Here is a 22,966-nt window from a genome sequence, read left to right on the forward strand (position 1 = left end):
TTTATGTTACCAATTTTTCTAATTTATGCTAAATTCTTTTTTCACCAGGTTTTTCTTTTAGCATTTTCTATGTGCGTATGTACATTTGAAAGATACTCAGCATTTGAAAATAAAAGGAAGGGGTAAAAGTATTAAAAACGAATGAAGTCAACATCACCGACCCGGAGATACCATACGACAGTCTTGAACCCACTGATCCCCTTTGCATCTTCATCAAATCACGTCTGATTGATATACCAGTTTATCTAGGGGTTTCTTTTATAGCTTTGAACCCCTATCTCTATATCACGAAGATCTCTCCTAACATGTCTGGGAGAGTGGTACCTATCCATAAGGTGATGATTTAAATGGTTTTGACAATAGCACCCAAGCAGATATTCCCTCGGCAACATTTGTTTCGCTGGCAAAATCTTAGCCACCTCATATAAATTGTCCAGCGAAAACCTGAGGACAAATCCTGTTGCAGGTGAGTTCAAACGGTTTGCAATTTATTTACATTGCGTACCACTTACGTTGTCATGTCACAGACCGACCTATCGCGTTGTAAGTGGTTAACAATGTTTCTTTACCTCTTCTCCAAGTGCTGCCGGCTAGGGACGTGATGAGGTTGTTCCTACTTCTCATCTTCTCCAGAATTATTGAACTGTCGACTTACACATTCAGTAGGAGCTTCATCTTCATTGTTCACGTGATAACAATGTGGTTGTAGACTTTGTTGCGGACATTTTCATATTCTTCGTGTGGAAGAACTAAACAAAGGTGGACCTGATTCCACAAGCATTCAGTCACCCGCGTACATAATGTTTGTATGTTCGTTCTTCAATCTGGCTCTGGGTCTATCTCCAGTTCCAGGAAAGTGGCTGCTTCGATGTAACCACAGATCCACTGGAGTTAGATGAGTAAGTTTGGCTGGGCAGTTGAAAAGGTGTTTTGTGTCGTGTGGGCCCATGCCACATACTGGGCAGATGTCTTGCACGGCGTGGTCGATTTCCGCCCAATAAGAATTTAGGCGACTGCAATATCCCGAGCGTAGTTGAGCCAAAACTACTCTAGTTTGTCGTGGAAGCTGACGCTCCTCAGCTGCAATAGATGGGGGATGTATTTCGAGGACTTTATTCACACTAGGGATAGGTAATGGAAAGCAATAATCGATTTTTCGACTTTTCGATTTTGGTCTAAAACTAAAAATGCGATTTTTCGGTTTTGCGATTATTGCAGTTGTCTTAAAACTCGACTTTCGACTTTTTCATAACCGCAGAAAATCGATTATAATCAACTATTCGTCGATTTTCGAGTTTTCTTTTAAAACTGTAAAACCGCCAAAAGTGTAAAACCGCCATAACACAATCTATGGGCAAACTCGAAAATCGATCACAAGATAATCGATTATGCGATTTTCCCTCCAGACAAAAGTCGACTACGATTTTTAGATTTTTGACTGCAAAAAGTCGATTAATCGATTAACCGAAAGTCGACTTACCCATCCCTAATTCACACTATAATTGCTTAAGGCCTTGGCAACTGCATCCGTGTGAATACTATTCAAACCTGCTTGATACGCCTGTTGATCTAGGGGTTCTCTTCTGTATCGTTGGACCTCCCTCTAGAGCATGAATATCCTTCCTGATCTGCCTGTATGTGTCGGGCCTACCCACAATATGGTGATTGGGATGGCTCACACCGTAACATCCAAGCATCTCATTGTGTTTCTTTACCGGAAGAATCTTTGCCTCCTCATGTAGATGGTCCATTGAAGATTTGAGGAGGCACCCTGTTGCTGTTCTCAGGGCAACATTCTAGCAAGTTTGAATCTTTTTCCAATTCGTATCACATAATCTCGGGGAACAGACTGGCGCCGCATAGCTTACCACAGACCGACCTATCGCGTTATATGTATGTGGTCAACAAGGTCTCTTTATCTGCACCCCAATTGCTGCCGGCTAGGACTAGAGGACCTTGTTCCTACTTTTCAGTTTGTCACAGATAGCTGTGGCGTGCGCGCACGACGTGAAAGTAGTGTCGAATGTGACCCCTAAAATTTTGGGCAGTTTGTGGTCGGAATTCTGCTACCGTCAACCAAGACATTCAATTCTCTTCCAAACTGCGCTGTCCATGTGGTGAACAGAGTGGCTGTTGATTTTGTGGCGGAAATCTGCATATTCCTCGAATGGAAAAATGTGGTAAGATCGGTTAAATAGTTGTTCAGTTTCTCACAGATGTCATCAGGATAGGTACCCGACGCCAGGATCGTGCAATCATCCGCATACGTTACGATCTCATGCCGTCTGGAGGGGGCGGAATACAGGAGAGGTAGAGGTTAAACAGTTCCGGAGATATCACCCCACCTTGGGGAACTCCCTATTTCACTCTACGGGGTTTGGACTTCTTGGACACATATAATTGACTATCCAACGTTTCAAGCTTGGCCGGAGGGTTGTCTGCTCGACAAAAGCGAAATCGGCCTGTACGATTCACTTTTGCTGGCATATTCTTCGTGTGGAAGAACTAAACAAAGGTGGATCTGACTCCACGAGCATTCAATCACCCGCGTACATAATGTTTGCATGTTCGTTCTTCTGTTCAATCTGGCTCTGGGTCTATCTCCAGTTCCAGGAAAGTGGCTGCTTTGATGGGATGTAACCACAGATCCACTGGAGTTAGATGAGTTGGTTTGGCTGGGTAGTTGAAAAGGTGTTTTGTGTAGTGCGGGCCCCTGCCACATACTGGGCTGATGTCTTGCACGGCGCGGTCGATTTCCGCCAATAAGCGACTGCAATATCCCGAGCGTAGTTGAGCCAAAACTACTCTAGTTTGTCGTGGCAGCTGACGCTCCTCAGCTGCAATAGATGGGGATGTATTTCGAGGACTTTATTCACACTATAATTGCTTAAGCCTTGGCAACTGCATCCTGTGAATATGAACTGTGAATACTATTTAAACCTGCTTGATACGCCTGTTTATCTAGGGGTTCTCTCCTGTATCGTTGGACCTCTCCCTCTAGAGCATGGATATCCTTCCTGATCTGCCTGCATGTGTCGGGCCTACCCACAAGATGGTGATTGGGATGGCTCACACGGTAACATCCAAGCAGGTACTGCAACGAAAGCATCTCATTGTGTTTCTTTACTGGAAGAATCTTTGCCTCCTCATGTAGATGGTCCACTGAAGATTTGAGGAGGTACCCTGTTGCTGTTCTCAGGGCAGCCTTCTGGCAAGTTTGAATCTTTTTCCAAATCGTATCACATAATCTCGCGTTATATGTGGTCAACAAGGTTTCTTTATCTGCACCCCAAGGGCTGCCGGCTAGGACGACGTGAAAGTAGTGTCGAATGTGACCCCTGAAATTTTGGGGCAGTTTGTGGTCGGAACTCTGCTACCCTCAACCACGACATTAAATTCTCTTCCAAACTGCGCTGTCCATGTGGTGAACAGAGTGGCTGTTGATTTTGTGGCGGAAATCTGCATATTCCTCGAATGGAAAAATGTGGTAAGATCGGTTAAATAGTTGTTCAGTCTCTCACAGATGTCATCAGGATAGGTACCCGACGCCAGGATCGTGCAATCATCCGCATACGTTACGATCTCGATGCCGTCTGGAGGGGCGGAATAAAGGAGAGGTAGAGGTTAAACAGTTCCGGAGATATCACCCTACCTTGGGGAACTCCCTGTCTCACTCTACGGGGTTTGGACTTCTTGTTCCTGAATTCCACGTACGACTGGCGTCCACACATATAATTGACTATCCAAAGTTTCAAGCTTGGCCGGAGGGTTGTCTGCTCAATGTCCTCAAACAGCGTGGAGTGCCTGACTGTATCAAAGGCTTTTGATAAGTCAAGCGCCACCATCACTGTTGTATCGCACGGCCGTCTCTGGTTGAGTCCTTGACAAATATGTGTGGTTATGGCGTGCAGCGCAGTTGTCGTGCTGTGCTGCTTACGGAATCCATACTGATGATCGGTAACTTGATAGCTGCTTTTGATACTGGGGAGGACTAAGGCCTCAAGGGTCTTTGATACGGGCGACAAAAGCGAAATCGGCCTGTACGATTCACTTTTGCTGGCATCCTTGCCGGGCTTCCGTAGTGGGACCACCCTGCCCATTTTCCAGACTTCGGGAACAATGAGGGTGGATAGCGACAAGTTGAGAACCTTAGTGAGATACTCCACTCCCGGCTCATCCAGCTGCTTCAGCATTACCATGAAAATTCCATCAGGGCCCAACGCTTTGGATGATTTAGCGTTCCTGATGGCATTGCCAACATCATCCATTGTAAACTGTGGTGGTTCCTCCTAGGCAGGAAGAGATCTGATGCGACGTAATGCTCTTCTCTTCGCCCTGCCACTCTCGGGTCGCTCGACAAACTGTCGATTGAAATAACTTGCGCACCTCTTCGGGTCAGTCAGTGCAACGTCGCCAAACGTGACTGAGGTCCTATCTTCCCTTCTTCCAGGGTTCGAGAGTGACTTAACCGTTGCCCACAATTCACCTATACCGGCTCCAATGTTGCAACTCTTCAGATGACAGATGTCAGCTCCCTGACTCTGGGATCATTGGGGTTGGTTCGGCGAAGCTCATCACGCTCATTTGCTAATCCCGCCGCCTCTGCTGGGAAGTTTCGTCTTACTTCGGGTATTTGACCAGCAGGGATATGGCGAGCGGCTGCAGCAGTGATGATGTCTCGGAACGTCCTTTCCGCTACCCGAACATCAGAAGGATTGGGCAGTTCTCTGAAGCGGTGATCGGTGAACTCTCTGAAACTCGGCCAATCAGCTTTCTTATGACTGACGAATGTGCGGCGTTCAGAGGTAATGAAATCGGGTGGTCTGCTAATGGAGACAATAATGGGGAGATGGTCTGATCCAAGGGAAATGACGGGTTGCCAGGTAACGTCATCTGTCAGACCAGGTGACACGATGGTTATGTCTGGCGAGCTGTGACACTCTCCTCTAATTCTGGTACGGGCGTCCTCATTGACCGTGCAAAACGTAGAGCTGTCAATCTGCTCAGCCAGCGCTGTACCTCTCTGATCGTTTCCGAGGGCCGAATGTCACATCTCATGATGCGCATTAAAGTCCCCCAGGACCAGACGATTATGACCTTCCAAAAGCGAGCTAATGTTAGGCACGTAATGTGAGATACAGCTCGGCGGGATGTATACGTTCAGCAACTCTATCTCGGCGGTTTCACACCTGACTGCTACCCCCATACATTCCATGTACGGGTCATTAGAGATTTGCACTAGCGAGATAGGTCTGTATTGGACAGACTGGTGCAATAGGAAAGCTAATCCCCCACCTCCACTTCTGGTGCGATCTTTTCTTAGCACATTGTAACCATCACAATGTTGTAAGCTACAGTTGTAGTTGAGCTTGGTTTCTTGCACCGCATCGACCTTGATGTTCTTCCTACTCATGAAATCTACTATTTCCTCAATCTTACCTCGGAGACCATTGCAATTAAATTGCAAAAAGGATACATTCTCTGGGATTGGGACAACAACGGCTGGTGTTAAAGGCTGTGTGTGCGGTTGTTGTCGAGGGGACTGCGGGGGAGTTTCGTAGTCAGACGACGAGGGAGTTTCGTAATCCGACAACGACTCACTGGGGACTGTGTTCACGCAGCAACATAGTCCCTGTCGTAGTCCCTCACGACCCCAGAGCAACCCCTTAGATGCACCCACTCCTGACATCTATTGCATCTCACCGAAGGTTGGATGTGGGTGAAGATGCGGGTGTGACAAACTGAGCACAGATATATTGGTCCTGGGTTTTCCTCCGTCCAGGCAGGGGCCAAAAGAATTCGGAACAGGCATTCAGGGATATGCTGCTCCCAACACAGAAAAACGAAACAAATACAAACATATGTACACTGAGGTGGCAGCCGCTGGCCGGAACGATGATTTTGTGTTGTTCCGAGTCAATCCGGTACGAAAGAACCCGCTGCCGTGGGATTGCCACTTCTTTAGGAACTCCCTGCTTCAATCTACGGGTTTAGGAGTTCTTATTCCTGAATTGCAAGTATGACTGGCGACCAGGCATAAAGGTAGTGACTCAGCGTTTCAAACAAGATCAAGGTCGACATTCTCGAACAGCTATGCATGACTGGCCTTATCTAAGGCTGTTCTGCTTAGGAGCTGGGCTAATAAATGCGAACATTACGTGCTGTTTCTGGAACCCGTGTTGATAATCCGCACGTAGATAAGATGTTCTGATACTGGGGAGGAGTAACGCCTCAAGAATTTTCGCTTCTGTTAGCAAAGGTGAGCTCGGTCTGTATGATTGAGCTTTGCTGATATCCTGGCCTGGCTACAGTAGACGGATCACCCGGGCCAACTTTCCAGGCTTCGGAAATTATTCGACTCCTGGCTTATCCAACTGGTTCAGCATCACCATTGAAATTTAGTCAGGTCCAAGGGTTTTGTTTTTCTTTTAGGCATCGGATAACATCGGCAACATCACCCACCATAACTCAGCTGGAAGAGATCGCAAACAACGCAAAATACTTCTCTTCGCACTGTAGCTTTCGGGTTGCTCTATAAATTTTCGGCTAAAATAATCAGCGCACCTCTTCGGATCTGTTACAACTACGCCGTTAAACATGACATAAGTTCCCAGGGGTAGACTACGCCTTAACCGTTGTTCACAATTTACTTCTACCGATTCAAAAGTTGCAGAACTTCAAATACTTAGTGCACTTTTTCCACTTGTTTTCACCGACTAACCTATTTATTATCTTCCAAGGACATCTATTTACCTGTTCTAGTTGACACCACGGCTAACATATATGGAAATGACGTACAGTGCTGTTGTGGTACTATGCTGAACTCGAGTTAATGATCCGCAACTGTATAGCACGCTCTGATGCAGTGGAGGAGTGACGTCTCAAAGGTGTTCGCTACTTCGACTTTGTGGCTTCCTTCAGTAGCGGATATATCCTACTAGTTTTCCAGGCTTCTGGAATTTGTAGTATGGCTAGCGATTGAGCAACTTTGCTCACATACTCGACACCTGGTTCACCCAGCAGCTTTAACATAACCATTGAAAATCCGTTAGGTCCAAGCAATTTTATCTTTTAGGTCTTGGGTAACATCTGGAACATTAACCATCGTAAACTGTCGTGGTTCCACCTCAACTGGAAAAAATCACAAACGACACAATGCACTTATCTTCGCCCGGTCGCTGTTGATGTACTAAATAAGTCGGCTTAAATAATCAGTGCACCTCTTCGGTCATATCCTGATCACATTAAACATAGCAGAAGTTCGATCATTCATTTTCGCCAGGAAAAGCCTTAACTGTTGTCCACAATTTACTACTACCGGTTCCGATATTACAGAACTTCAGATGCTCTAGCCACTTTTATGCTTATATTTACCGACTAACCTATTGACCTTTAATGTCAGATCATTGCCTATGAGGTCACTAGGGTTTATTCGTAGAAGCTCATCACGCAAATTCGCTAATCCCATCGACTCTGTTGGAAAATTGGGTGTTATTTCAGGTATTCGACCAGCAGGAACATGGCAAGCGTATGCAGCATTGAAGATATCTCGGAAATTCCTCTCTGCAACCCGAACATTAGGGAGATTGGACAGTTCACTGGAGCGTTGGTGAATTCTTTGAATCCTTGCCAATTGGCTTTTCCATGATGGAGATGAGAATATGGAGATGGTCCGACACAAGGGAAATTACGGGTTGTCAAGTCAGAAGAACTATGGCAGCCTCTTCGACTATTCGTTTACCAATCATACGGCGGGGGGTTCTTCGAAACCGGATTGAGCCGAAACCACACAACACCCGTGTTCTGGCCAGCGGCTGCCACCACAGTGTATACATGTTTGTATTTGCTATTGGTCCGGTACGGGACGGAGGAAAACCGAGATAAGATCGCGGGAATAGCGACGCTGGGGATTAACTTTCCTACTATTCAATACAGACCTACATATCTCGCTTGAGCCTGACTCTAAAGACCCGTACACGAAATATATGGGGATAGCAGTCTGGTGTGGAACTGCCGAGGTAGAGTTGCTTAAAGTATACATTTCGCTGAATAACAGCTGTACTGTAGGTTATGGGTCCAACATTAGCCCGCTTTTGGAATGTCATAACCGTCTGATTTTTGGGAGACTTTAATGGTCATCATGAGTTGTGGCATTTGGTCCTCCGAAATGACCAGAGATGTATAGTGCTGGCTGAGTAGATTGATAAATCTACGTTTTGGACGGTCAATGAGGACGTCCCTACCAGAATTACTGGAGAGTGTCACAGTTCGCCAGATATAGCCAAGTGACACTTGGTCTGACAAATGACGTCACCTGGCAATTCGTCGTTTTTCTTGGGTTAAAACATCTACACACCGTCCGATTTCATCGCCCCTGAACACCGCAGTTTCATCCGTCATTGGAGAGCTAATTGGCCTAGTTTCAGAGAATTTACTAATCACCGCATCAGAGATCTGCCCAATATGTCTGATTTTTGGGTAGCAGAAAGGACGATCCGATACATCATCACTAATGCAGCTGCTCGCCATATAACTGCTGGTCGAATATTCCAAGTGAGACCAAATTTCCCAGCAGAGGCGAATGAGCGTGACGAGCTTCGCCGTGCCAACACCAGAGACAGGGAGTTGACAATAGAAGCATGGTATAAGTAAAGAGGTAGATTTAAATGAAAAAAATCTATAGAACCCTTGTATTTTCCTGAATTCATAAAACTTCAAAATCGGTAAACAAAAAGGCAACAAGTGGGTTTGTTTACAAAATACCAATTTTGAGCATTTTATAAAAAACGCGAAAAATGAATGAAGGGCCAAGGTTTCTCCACATAATCGAGTTGTGGATATGATAAAATGTTTATTTCAATAATAAGCTGAAGGATTTCTTCTATACAACTGTTCTAAAAACAATTTTGAAAATCATTGAATTCGATTGTTTTTAAAATTGTTGGCAAACATCACACACACATACAAAGATTATGTATATTGTTTTGACGTTTTAGGAACATTCGAAAGAAAAAAATTTAAATTGACAGGAAGCTTTAGCTAACCTTTATTATTAAACCATGAATAGAAGTTAACTGGTTGGTCGGCTAGCGTAAGTGGAACAAGTTGTCAAATCATCTGAAGAATTGCAACATTGGAGACGGTACAATTGAATTGTGGGCAACGGTTAAGTCACTCTCGAATCCTGGAAAGAAGGAAGATAGGAACTCAGTCACGTTTGGCGACGTTATGTTGACTGACCCGAAGAGGTGCGCAAGTTATTTTAATCAACAGGTTGTCGAGCAAACCTGGAGTTACAGGGCGAAGAGAAGAGTACTACGTTCCATTATATCTATTCCTGCCGTGGATGAATCACCACAGTTTACAATGGATAATGTTGGGAATGCCATCAGGAACGCTAAATCATCCAAGCGTTAGGCCCTGGTGGAATTTCCATTGTAATACTGAAACAGCTGGATAAGCTGGCAGTAGTGTATCTCACCAAAGTTCTCAACCTATCGTTAGCCACCCAAATCGTTTCCGAAGTCCATCACCACACATATTAGTCCAGGACTCAACCGTAGCAAGTCATGCGATAGAAAAGTGATGGCCGACTTGTCAAAAACCTTGTGGTCAAAAAAGTTTCTTTATCTGCACCCCAAGTGCTGCCGCCTATGAACTTGAGTACATTGTTCCTACATGGCAGCTTGTCGCATATAGCTGTGACAAAATGTGGTAAGATTAGTCAAATAGGAGTTTAGTCTTTCACAAATGATATCAGAGAAGGTATCTGACGCTAAGATCGTGCAATAATCGTATACTTTACTATCTCAATGTCGTATGCACGGTGTGGAATACAAGAAAGGTAGTGGTTAATAGTTTCGGAGATGTAACCACACCTTGGCGAACTCCACGTTTTACCCAAAGGCCGAACGGTACCTCCCGATTTTCGGTATTTTGAAGGTTGTGTCCTAAATATACCACCGAAGTGTCTGAAATTTGGTATTTCGTCTTAGTTGGGGGTATTAAACTTTCCACCTGACATTTGTCTGTATAGATCCACGGCTTCATATAGCCCCCATAGAACGGTCCCGCCCGATTTTAGGCATGTTGCTTGTTTTTTCGTAATATTTATAATTTTTTACATACAAATGAACTGTTTTGTAGGATTTAGAGGGGCCGGCTGCCCCTCCCTAGCTATTCCTGGCTACGCCTATGTATTGCCCCCATAGGACGGTCCTCCCGATTTTCGGTATTTTCAAGATTGTGGCTTCACTATCCTACCGAAATGGCTGAAATTTCGCATTAATCTTTGTTGGCGGTATATACCACAAATTCATATTGCCCCCATAGAACGGTACCTCCCAATTTTCGGTATTTTCAAGGTTGTGGCCTAAATATCCCACCGAAGTGACTGAAAATTGGTATTTCATCTTAGTTGGGGGTATTAACATTCCACCCGAAATTTCTTGGTATAGGTCCACGCCTTAATACAACCCCCATAGAGATGTACTTCCGGATTTCCGGTATTTTGAAGGTTGTGGCCTCAATTCCCCACCGGAGTGGCTGAAATTTGGTATTTAGTCGTCGTTGGAGTATTCAACTTCCCATATAGTCCACATAGAGTGGTACCTCCCGATTTTCGGTTGTGGTCTCAATTCCCCACCGTAGTGTCTGAAATTTTTTTTCGTTGGGGGTATAAAACTTCCACCTGCAAATTTTCTATATAGGTCCACGTCCTCATATAGACCTATAGAGCAGTACCTCACGATTTTCGGTATTTTGAAGGTTGTCGTCTCCTATCTATCCAAACGAAATGGCTGAAATTTGGAATTTAGTCTTCATTGGGTCTTCCAAACGTTCCCTCAGAAATGTGTAAGGATAGCTTCAAGTTTTGATATAGCCCCATTTGAATGCTACCTTCCGATTTTGGGTATTTTGAAGGTTTTACTTACTTTATCTTACCGAATAAGCTGAAATGTTGCATTTAGTATTCATTGTGGCTTCCAAACTTGCCCCCATAAATTTGTCAGTATAGGTCCACATTTTTATATAGCACCCACAGAGTGGTAGCTTCCGATTTTCCGTACTTTGAAGGTTTTAGACACTTTCTCTTGCCGAAAAGGGTGAAATTGGGCATTTAGTCTTCCTTGGCGCTTTCAAACGTCCCAGAAATGCATAAGCATAGGCCCACGATTTGATATAGTCCCAATAGAACGCTACCTTCCGATTTTCGGTATTTTGAATGTTATTGCCTCAATATCCAACCGAAATGGCTGAAATTTGAAATTTAGTCTTCATTGGGGCTTCCAATATATATGGGAACTTATGCGAAAGTGACCTTTGTGCGGTTGTTTTATTGAAGACGGATTATTTCAAAATTGTATTATCGACCTTTGGAACCTGTCGGAGTATACTGTTAGATCTACTTTTCCCATCTATCTTTAAATCCTTTACCCTTAAACCAAACTATAATGCCACCCTCCTCATGTAGCGTGCAAAAATGATCGTCACATCCACAAACGAAATGAAAATGCAAAGCTTTTATGCAATTTAAAGTGGACAAAAAGGATTTCTTCTCATTCCGGGGTTTTTTCGTTTTTCGAAATGGCAAAGACAAGATGACAAAATTAAATTACACCTTTACTATTCTGTTATGTTGCTTTTTTTAATTTGGATTTCTTGAAAAGCTGTCGTCGTTGTCCTTGCTACCTACCCAATATACTGGCGGCTACTTTAACAAAACCAATGAACAAAACTATGCTGGTCGTTGCTGTTATTTTCGGGCATAAATTTAAAATGGTCGACGTTTGGAGACAAAAAAATCCTTTCGTATAGAATTAACTATAAATGTGGTGTGTGTGTGTGTGTGTGTTGTGAGAAAGGAAGGTATCCGCAAAAATGCATATGGTAGAGTGGGTTCATACAAAAGAGGAATTCTAAGCGAGACTGAATGGTAATATAAAAATTCTTGTAAAGGATTTTAATCGGCCTAAGATATATTGAATCGTTCAATATGTTGGAATTGTAATATTTGCGGGGTTTTAATATACTGCCATCACGAAGTTATCTTTCCCCAAATTCCTTTAAATTTGTTAAGGCTTTTTTTGTGCAATTTTTGTAACCCCTCTTAAGAGGAGATTATGCACAATGGTACGCAGAAATAGTTGTGTGTTTTCAGCAAATTAAATTTTAATCTCAACCTGGTTTGAGAAACAAATAAAAAATCGTCCATTTTTTGTGTGGTAGCTAGCCGGGATATTTAATGCAAGTCATGAAAACATTAATTCTAATAATATTTTTCTCTTGTCCCCTATTTCTGGAACACTTTAAATGTGGCAAGCAAAGAAATGGATTTCAGGATTTTTTTCTTAGAAATGTTTTTTATAGTTTGTTCACTGTGTGTTCCTTTGGCAAGTAAGCGAATAAACATGCAACCAAGTGTTGCAACCATAAATAGTTGTCAAGCTGTCCCCATATGTTGAAAATTGATGCTTAAAAATGTTCTCGAGTTTTTGTTTTTGTTGCAAGAAATGCATTGTTTTTAGCTTTCAGTCAGTTAGTCAACGATTTCGACAAGCAAAACATGAAAGGAATCGAAAAATCCATTAGACAGACTTTGGAGCTGATGCAGAGGACATGATACATGCATTGCCATGGAAGTGGTGGCAACCATTAACTTTTGTAACAGATACTGACAGTAAACAATATTGTGGAATATGTTATAGTAGCATTTATCAGTAACAACAAACAATAAGGATAAGGAAGGATATAAATTAAGGATTGTTATATTCTATATAATTTACTTATGGTTAAAGTGCAAACGCGAACAGACGGAACAGTGGTAGGTCTGTGACAGCGTGGACCACTTCTAAGCCAAATCCACAACCAGTGGTCGTGAACTGGATGAGGTCGTGTGAGGAACAGCAGCTCTCCGCGAAGAAGTCGACACTGTAAAATCCGTCTGTTTCGTATGCCTCACTACTGAAGAGTCCAAAATCCCTTCAGTAAGTGCTATGCCAGTGGGAAGCACAGTTCTTCGCATAAACCTTGCTCGTCTTACCTGAAACATATTGTATGGGTATCTCTTCCGTCTATGGAGCTGGACAGGATATTGAAGTTAGTGGAATAGCAGAACGTCGGCCATCGAATGAGAAATTGGAAGATTTTACATTTATTTCATAATGATGTCATACATTTTGCCACCGATCATACTGGAGAAGAATAACGAAATGATAAGCTTCCGAATCCCACCGAAGCACCAGTAGAACGGAAACAGCAAGAGCTTAGCGTTGTGCAGACAAATCTGCATCTTTGCAATAATGCTGCTGAACTCCTGCAAACCCTATCGACCTAATGTCCTTGTCCAGCAAATAATAAAACAATTAAAATGGAAATATTAGTTTCCTTTCGTTTATAAAGAAGACAAAATAGCAACTTTCAGCAAGTTCGGTAAAACAATGTGGCTAACGTTCAAAATACCGAAATTCGAAAGGTACCGTTCCTATATCCGGTACCGGGGCTATATCAATACCTCGATCTATACCTACAAATTTCTAACGGAAAGTTTTTAGATTCAAAGAAGACAAAATACCAAATTTCCGATATTTCCGTAAAATATTCCAAATACCGAAAATCAAAAGGTACGCTTTTATGGGGGATATAGGAACCCGTGGACCTATATTCTTCTAAATAACAAATTTAAGTCTTTCGGTGGGATATTGAAGTCAAATCCGTCAGAATTACAAAAGTAGGGAGGTACCGTTCTATGGGGGCTATATCGAAACGTGGACCTCTACCGACGAATTTCAGCCAGAAAGGTTTTTACCTCCAACAAAGACTAAATACCAAATTTCAGCCATTTTGGTGGGTTGCTGTGGCCACAACCTTCAAAATACCGAAAATCAGAAGGTGCCGTTCCATGCGGGCTGTATGAAGGCGTGGACCTATGTATACCGATAAATTTCTGGGAAAAGGTTTTATACCCCCAACGAAGACTAAGTACCAAATTTCAGCCATTTCGGTGTGATAATGAGGCAAAAACCACCAAAATTCCGAAAATCAGGCGGTACCGTTGTATTGGGACTATATGAAGGCGTGGACCTATATCAGCAAATTTCATATGGAACGTTTAATACCCAAAATGAAGAAAAAATACCAAATTTCAGTCATTTCGGTGCAATATTGAGGCCTCAACCTTCAAAATACCGTAAATAGGGAGGTACCGTTCTATGAAGGCGTGCACCTGGGTGGCACCGTTCTATGGGGGCTATATCAAAACGTGGACCGATATAGCCCATTTGCAATACCAAACATACTAGGAGTAATAGAGACTTCTATACCAAATCACAAAGCTTTATCTTAAATATTGCGAGCTGTATCTTGACGGACAGACGGACATGGTTATATCAACTTAGAATTTTACCCTGATCAACAATATATACACTTTATAGCGTCTCCGATGAATATTTCGATGTGTTATAGTACGTTTATATATAAGCGGATTTAACAAACCCACTGGGTTTCAAATGCCAATTCCTTTGCGTATATGTCGAATAAATCCTGATTAAGAAGGTTAACCCTGCAAAAGGCTGTAATATAAACATGGCCTTACAAACGGAATGGAAAATTTAATCATACCCTCCTCATATTATGGCGGAGAGTATAAAAAAGGTAGTAGTCACTTACTTACGGTTACTCAGAAACAATTTGATCTTCGTGCAGTTCTGTTAATGATTCTTCTGTGTCAAGATTCAAAAATTCTGGAGGCAGGTGAGTGGTTAAAAAGATTAGCACCTGGCCTGCAAGCAAAAACTATCGCGGAAGTGACTTAGGCGTGTCGCCAAGGGCGATGAAAACAGTCGCGGCGATAGTCGCGGAAGTCAGTGTCGTCTTGGAAGTCACTCCAGCGACACTTCTAGAAGATCATTTCCGCGATGGTTATTGGAATTAAAAAAATATTTTTGTTTTCTTTTTCTTTTTATTTATATTTTTTTTTTAAGTACGCTCTTTTAGAGAAATTATTCTTTGGAATTTCCGCCTACATTAATTTTGTCATTCTAAAAATTTGATGTTTTGTTTGTCTGACTTGGGAAGCGAACCCGGGCCTTCAGAGTGCAAAGCGAGTATGCTTACCACTGCACCACCGTCTCATATAATCATCAGATAGAAAATGTTCTATATTTGTTCAAATGTTTTGAATCATTTGGTCTGTTCCAGAACTGCAAAAATCTACTAATTTTTACTATTTTCTTCGATAACATAAAGGGAAAATTGTTATCGTAGTAAAAATTAGTAGATTCTTGTAGGTTCTGGAACAGAGCAATTAAATAAATGTAAACAATAGGGTTATGACTTTTTGAAATTTTTCCTCAAAAATGATTTCCTGTAGCAGGGATGAATGAACTTTTGCCTATTAATCACTATGCTATCGTTTATTCCATTGAAATATAAAAAAAGTTCACGCACAAATCGATTTTAAAAAAATAATTTTTTAAAAAAATATATGAAATAAAAAAATTTTTTTTCAAAAAATGATTTTTTGTTGCACGAATGAATAAATATAAGGCTACTAATAACTATAATAACGTTTATTTCATTCAAATTTTAAAAAAGTCGCGAAAAAAGTCACTTCGAAAAAATTTTAAATTTTTTGTTTTTTGTTAAAAAATTATATTTTTGAATAAAAGCGTTTACGACATTTTTACGATTCTCAGAATTAAAGAAAAATAGTGAGAAATAAATTTTATGTAATTTTAATTATCTCATGTGGCTCTAAAGTTTATTTTCAATTATATACCTGTTTTCAGTGACTTCAAAAAATTGTCCATAATTTTGATAAATTCAAATTTTAAAATCATTTTGTGCGTGAGGTTTTTTCACCGAATCACCTTATAATTAAGATTTTATGTATTCTTATGGCAAAACTCATCACGCTATGATACAGGGATATGAGGTTGTAAAAAAGTCATAACCCTAGTAAACAATCCCCTTGGAAGTCACTCAGAAGTCACTCCGAAGTGTCGGCATACGCGATAAAAGGTAATCACAATAAGGCTATAGAAATTGTTTGTGTAATTCACCAACGATCTTCCTTGGCGTGTCTCCGGAGTGACTTTCTAGGCGAGGGAGTGAGAAACTCACTTCCAAATGCAGGCAGAGTGCTGACATATAGCGGAACCACCCACACACAGGATATATGGCTATACGACGCCAGCGTGGTATACAAATGTTAGCGCTACGCAGTGGAAGAATATTCAAACCTACCAGAATGGCGCCTTGAGGACTGCAACAGGGGAGATGAAGGTTTTACGGGTGCATCAGCATAACAGGATCCATGTCACGATTTAATGGACAGGTTTCCCCCACCCAGGCACATCAGGAGAGATCTTCGTGATCTAGAGAGAAAGGTCCAAAGTATAAACTAGAACCTTTAGACCAACGCACGGTGGTCGAAGGCACTGATCTAGCGGCGCAAAATTAATAACTTGCAAACGAATTGAGATACGTCACTGAAATTTGGTATAAACTCAGTTTGTACCTGTGGGTAATAATGGGCCAAATATGAACAATATAGGCTGATGTTTTGGTATAGCCCCCATATAACGGTACTTTAAGATTTTCGGTATTTTGAGGATTTAAGCCACAATTTCGTAGCAAATTACCTGTAATTTGGTACTTAGGGTTCCTAGTGGTCACAAAATAATTTCACCAAAAATTATGGACATAGGTGCACGTTTTGATATAGCCCCCATGTAACCGTACCCCCCAATTTAAGGTATTTTGAATATCATGACCACATTTTTAAACTAACTTGGCTGTAATTTTGCATTCCGTGTTCTCACTGCGTATAAAATCTTCTTACAAAACATTTTCAACACGGATTTATGTTTCGATGTAGCCCCTTTTATGGTACCCCCGATTCGTTGAATTTTTACTTGTTATCCCATATTTAATAACATATTTAGCAATAATATGGTATTATAGTGTCTCCGGGGGTAGAAATCCTCCTTGCAAACCTTTCTCAAGACAGGTCCATATTTTGATTTAGCTCCCATACAAATGCACAGCTAAATTTGTATGAATTTCATGCAAAATCCCTTTTTTTAAAAGTGCAGTCATCAAAAGATTTGCAAATATTTGCAGCCCAAATGTGGTTATTCCATATCCAGAGAGTCCAATTTCTTTCCCCAAAAAATAATCGAACCTAAGTTCGGCTGAGTTTGCAAGATGCACTCTATGCAACAAGCGCGTACAACCCATAAAAACACAAAAAAATTTAATTTTTTGAAAATTTATTGCTATATAACTAAGTACCTCCAGACCCCAAACTAATTTTTATAATTTAAATCTCACCCTCTGCTATTAATTGAATATAAATCTTGCCCAGTTTCAAATATGAAGTTAATTTTTTGCAGCAATTTTTTAAAATCTGATGCAACAAAAACTCTTGCATTTGATAGTGAATAACTGAGTGAATATTTACAACAACAAAAATTAAAAAACAAAATCTTTGTCTGCGAAGTGTCTGTAATCGATACAATGGAAAATATTTCGCAATTTTATAGTTCGATTTTTTGACTTTTGCGCCGCTAGATCAGTGGTTTCGACCAGTGTGCAACGAGCCTATCAGACAGGCTTGAATGGCATTCGCACTGATGCAGTCGCGTAGGCAGTACAGCCATACAGTGTGAATGTCGTACCTGGGGACCAGCCGCCTCAATTCGTATTGGGTCCGAATCGATGCCACGATACCCAACACATGCCCAGTATGTGGATTGGGACCTCACCAGACATAACAAAAAATAAAAAAATAAAGAAGGCCGAGCTAATTTCTTTTTTATTCTTTTACTAGAAGACCCGCGCCGGCGTTGCTGGCCCGTCACACAGAGGCAAATTTTCCGAAAAACCTGGCCAAAAATGGAAAAAAAAACAGTTGTATCAATTTACACTAAATAGTGTCATAATAAAATCAAGACCAAGTGACCTTATTTAAAAAATCTCAATATTTAGGTTGTTTATTAAAATCTTGTAATATCCAAAATAAACAACGGTTTTAATTTTTTTTTGTAATTGTAATGAAAGGGTATGTGAAACGTATGTAAAACGTTCAGTGCCGCGAATGAAGTGAGCGTTTTTTTAATAATTGATGTTCGTGTTACTTGATTTTTTTAAGATCAATTTTCACAAAAAGCGATGAATATAGTTATAAGAAAGATCGAGTTGAGCTGTGTAACTTATCGTTTCATAAAAAGGGAAGAGCTTTCTTTACCAATTTCCATCGAAACATCCTGCACATATTTGCACTTTTCGTTTTTATGTGATATTTTGTCTTGCAGATATGTACAGATTTTCTTTGATCCAGAATGTCAGAATATACATAGTATAGGGTCACTTTCTGGCGTTTGGGTATAATTTAGAGTTTTGATGTATTCTAGGACCTATAGTAAAATTTTATGGCGAACAAATTTCTAAAATATTTTGATTTGATTCCATCACATTTTATAGGATATTTTAAAGATTTGTGGAAAAAGGGTAAGAAAAATATTCATCGTATTCTTGTCAATTAAGTTGCCAAAAACATTATACACCTAAAGTGCAAAGATTCCAAGTGATCTCAACTCAAATATTTTCAAAACTGTAGAAATGGTAGAAGCTTGCAACCCTATTTTAGTTTCTTGTTTTTTTGGCAAAATTGATACCGATATTTCCTTGGTATGTAATGCAAATAGAGATTTCATTTCTTTGAAGACTTATAGTGAAATTTAGCGGAGAACATTATTGTCCGTGACGCCATTATTCTAAAATGATGTATTGTATCACAATTTTGCCAATATGCACATGAAGTACGACCTTAACCCTATTTTTTTAATTTTGAATAATTCTGGAGTTCAGGTAAGATATAGTAGAGTTTTGGTGTATTCTAGGACCTATAGTAGGACCTATGTGTTAAAAAATACGAAAAATGATATCAGCGACCCGAAAAACATAAGAATCTAAGGTTATCTCAAAATCCATTCATTTTTGGAGTTTTGGCCAGGTTTATTGGAAAATTGGTCTCTGTGCGTCGTATTGAGTTTTAATGACATTTTTATTGACTTTATGCTTTACAATTCAAAAATGGGTTTTTTCTACTTCATTTCTTTGGGTCCATTGTCACACCAAGTTATTCATTGAGGATTTTAAATTTATCAACAGTTTTTGCTGTAACCTTTCTTTTCTCTTACGAACTTTGTCGGATTTTTTCGCCCATTGCTACCTATCTATCCCCTATCTTTATCCTAAAGCGATCTAATTATAAAAGATAAAAAATGGTAAACTCGAATTCTCCCACTTATTGAGATATACAGCTGCGGCATAAAAAATAGCACCGTAGCACATGTGTACATATCCCTTAGATTTTTTTTGCGTTTTCCTTATCAATTGGACGTATTACTGCATATATCAATAAGAGACATTATATTCTATTAGAACATAAAAAATAACAATTCATTTATTAAGGGTTTAGGGGATATTTGCCCAATATCATGAAAATATTCAATTTTTGGCAGGTAAAAAATAGCACTTTTTATAAAATATTTTAATTTTTGAAAAATTTTATTGAAATTATTGTTCACTTCGATTGAAAACATAAAAATAAATCTTAAAAAGAGTTAATATTTAGTCGCACAACGTCTTGGCATCGAGTTGACCAAGTCCTCACATCGTTTTTTTGGGGATTTTATGACTGGAATCTTTTATCACTGCCCACAGTTCATTATTGTTTGTTGGTTTTGCCTCAGAAACATATTTTTTAATGTCAGCCCATAGATTTTCTATCGGGGTTATGTCTGGTGACTGTGCTGGCCATTCCATAACTTGAATGCCATTATCTGCAAACCATTGTCGGGCTCTTCTGCTGGTATGGTTCGGGTCGTTATCTTGTTGAAAGACCAACGCAAAGGCATTTCTTCTTCGGCATAAGGTACCATCACGTTTTTTCAAAATTTCAACATAAATATGCTGGTCCATAGTTGTGTTTATCATATGTATGGGACCTACGCCGTAATATGAAAAACACCCCATACCATTATGCTGGATCCTCCGTGTTTTATTATCTTGTTTGGGAATTTTGGGTTATATTCCGCATTCGATGGTCTTCTCACATACGAACGAGAGCCTTTTCCACCATAAAGCACAATTTAGACTCATCTGTTCATAAAATGTTCCTCCACTTAGTAACAGGCCACTCCACGTGGTCTTTTGAAAAGTGCAAACGCTTCATTACATGCCGATTAGTTAAAAGTGGTACTTTTCGTGGACTGTGAGCTTTAAAATTATGCTCCCGCAATCGTTTGCGCACCGTCTATACACAAGATATAACATATATAAAAGAGTGGTCCGGGATTTTGGCTCCAAATATGTACCTTGGATCGGAGACATTGCCTCCTAAAATCAATGCTGAAACCGATATAATCATAAGTTTGGCATATACATACATATATCGTTTAAAAGAAAGGTGTGGGGAAGGTACCCACATCCTCCGAAATTCATAAAATATACATTACCACGGCAAACATTGAGTAATTGCCACAAACTTTATGGAAGTCGGTTTAGTAGTTTTGGAGACATAATATATTTTAAAAAAGTAGGCGAGGTCGGATCTTTAGGACCCGATATAATAAAGATATGGCGTTTTTTTAAATATGACATATGGGAGGTACACCACCCACTTAGGTAAGTTCGGAGACACAACCACAATTGTTCCGTAAATTAATTTCTAAACCGATACATTCGTAATTATTGTAAAAATAGAATTGTTAAAGAAATAGGGTACCCCACCCCTTCCGAAATTCAACAAAATATGTAGCCTACTTTCACCGGGGGCCATTGCTGTACATTCCCTGACAATTTCAGGAAAATCAGTTCAGTAGCTTTTGTAGAAAAGATTAGAATTGAAAATTGACAAAAGTGGGCGTGGTCAAATTTTGTTTTTGCACAAAAACCTAAGTCGGGTTATGGCGCACATTTTAGAGAAAGAATTATCCAAATCGGTCCAGACGTTCTCAACTGATGCCATTACCAACGAAAGACATTTGATTTTTATTTATATCGATATAGCATTTTTTAAAGAAAACGGGTATAGGGGAAGTACCCCACCCCTTCCGAAATTCAACTAAATTTGTAGCATATTTTAACCGGAGGCCATCCCTGTACATTCCCTGGCAATTTCAGGAAAATCGGTTCAGTAGTTTTTGTAGAAAAGATAAAAATTGAAAAAAAGTGGGTGTAAAAGTGGGCGTGGTCAAATTTTGTTTGCATAAAAACCCAAGTCGGGTTATGGCGCACAGTTTACAGAAAGAATTATCCAAATCGGCCCAGCTGTTCTCAACTGATGCCATTATCAACGAACGAAATTTGATTTGACATTTAAAGCAGGAAATCAAGGCAAGCAGGCGAGGCAGCTTATGTACCCAAGCCTTAAATGCATCCAGTTTCTTAGGCATTACCAAGAAGAATTTAAGAAGGTGATCCAAAAGGCGAATTAACGCCGTAGCCTTCATTTACTGCCAACATTTTGTGCGCGAAATATCCACGAAAGTTAGAAGAAGACGATGAAATATTCTTCGCGAAGCTTGAATAAAGACGTTGTACACAAGTATTCTTTATAGAAGTGAAATATTTGTTATTTATTATACCCTCAGCCTTTAGGCTATGAAGGGTATATGGTAATTTTCAAAAAAGTTTTGCAATCGTTGAAGTTGAGGTTCACCATTTAATAAGTCGCGAACTGTTAATATATTTTATAAAATATGAATATATTTATATTAATTGAAGTGTTTTAGCCACGATCTCATAATATGGACCATAACAAATAATTTTCGTGGAAGCTGCGTTGGTGGTAATATAAAAAAATGGGAAAAATGTGTTGAAGTAAACATGTTTTTTTGTGTTCTTTTTTGATTTCTGGCCAAACCACGCAAAATTCGAACCTGTGCTCAAAGAAAGAACTAAACAATACCCCTTGGGCAACATGGTTCTTGTGTATGACTTTTGGATATATACACTACATCCCCCTAAAATCGATGCTGACATTTTGAAGTTTTGATTTCAGTGTTTTTCGAATTTTTCTTATAATTAGATGGTGCAACTAGATAATAATCCAAACTAGTTTATAGGATTGTAGAACTCACGATTTTACGTCGTTCGATGTATATCTCATGTGTGTGCTCCGTATAGCTTCCTAGTAATAGGAGTCCAAAGGCGAAAATTTGGTGCGTAAATTTTCTGAAAAAAACCTATTTTTTGGCTTTAAAATTTACAACTGTCGTACAGGTACCCCTGAACCCCGCGTGATTTTAGTTTTTTTACGTGCCGGATCTAATGAGCTCTTCCGCGGTCGAATCCATCCACTAAAACGCCGTATATAGATACCTTGAAAGTAGGAAAATCTGCAAAAATATATTTTGACAATTCCGCGAATTGAACCGCGATTTTCTTTGATTATTTTTGCATAAATGTAACCCTTTATACGCGAATATAATATTTGCCAAAAAGGTGTGTCACAAATTACAAAGATTCAGGAGTAATATCCCTATTTATCCCAAAATAGAATGTGGTGGCACATCCGCAGTTCTTGACGAATCTGTCTAAAATAATTTATATTGACGTATTTTTAATAGGGGGCATTGAAATCGGATGCACCTTATAATCATATGCACATCGCGTAATTTTTGCCCACTTGAAGGTTTTTTGAATAGTAAGATGCAACTGATGGCACACTTTGGCCTCTGAATAAAACATGGGAAAATCCATGCTTATTGATAGACATGGACTCCCTGTATCCGAAAAGCACATGCACCTCAACTGATTTCAACGGATTCGCAAATTACACGCTTTTTAATTTTTGTGTTTTTTCTTTGATTGTAATTTCAATATTACTCTCTACTTCTTATTTCTATTGCTTATCACCGAAAGCAAATATACTTTCACGATGACTAATTACTTT

General features: G+C 40.1%; 1 long non-coding RNA gene across 5 annotated transcripts in view; it reads left to right on the forward strand.

Annotated features, from left to right (window-relative positions):
* The window catches only part of LOC141393969 (uncharacterized), a 35,156-nt gene extending 17,299 nt beyond the window's left edge, over positions 1–17,857 (forward strand). For all 5 annotated transcript variants that reach the window (XR_012410222.1, XR_012410220.1, XR_012410221.1 and 2 more), the window contains one exon: positions 49–17,857. This is a non-coding gene — a long non-coding RNA (uncharacterized lncRNA). The remainder of the gene's footprint in view (positions 1–48) is intronic.
* The last annotated feature ends 5,109 nt before the right edge of the window (positions 17,858–22,966 follow it).

The sequence above is a fragment of the Musca autumnalis genome, unplaced genomic scaffold (genome assembly GCF_047663935.1).
Source record: "Musca autumnalis isolate F117 unplaced genomic scaffold, ASM4766393v1 scaffold_2, whole genome shotgun sequence".
In the NCBI taxonomy this organism is placed as follows: Eukaryota; Metazoa; Arthropoda; class Insecta; order Diptera; family Muscidae; genus Musca; species Musca autumnalis.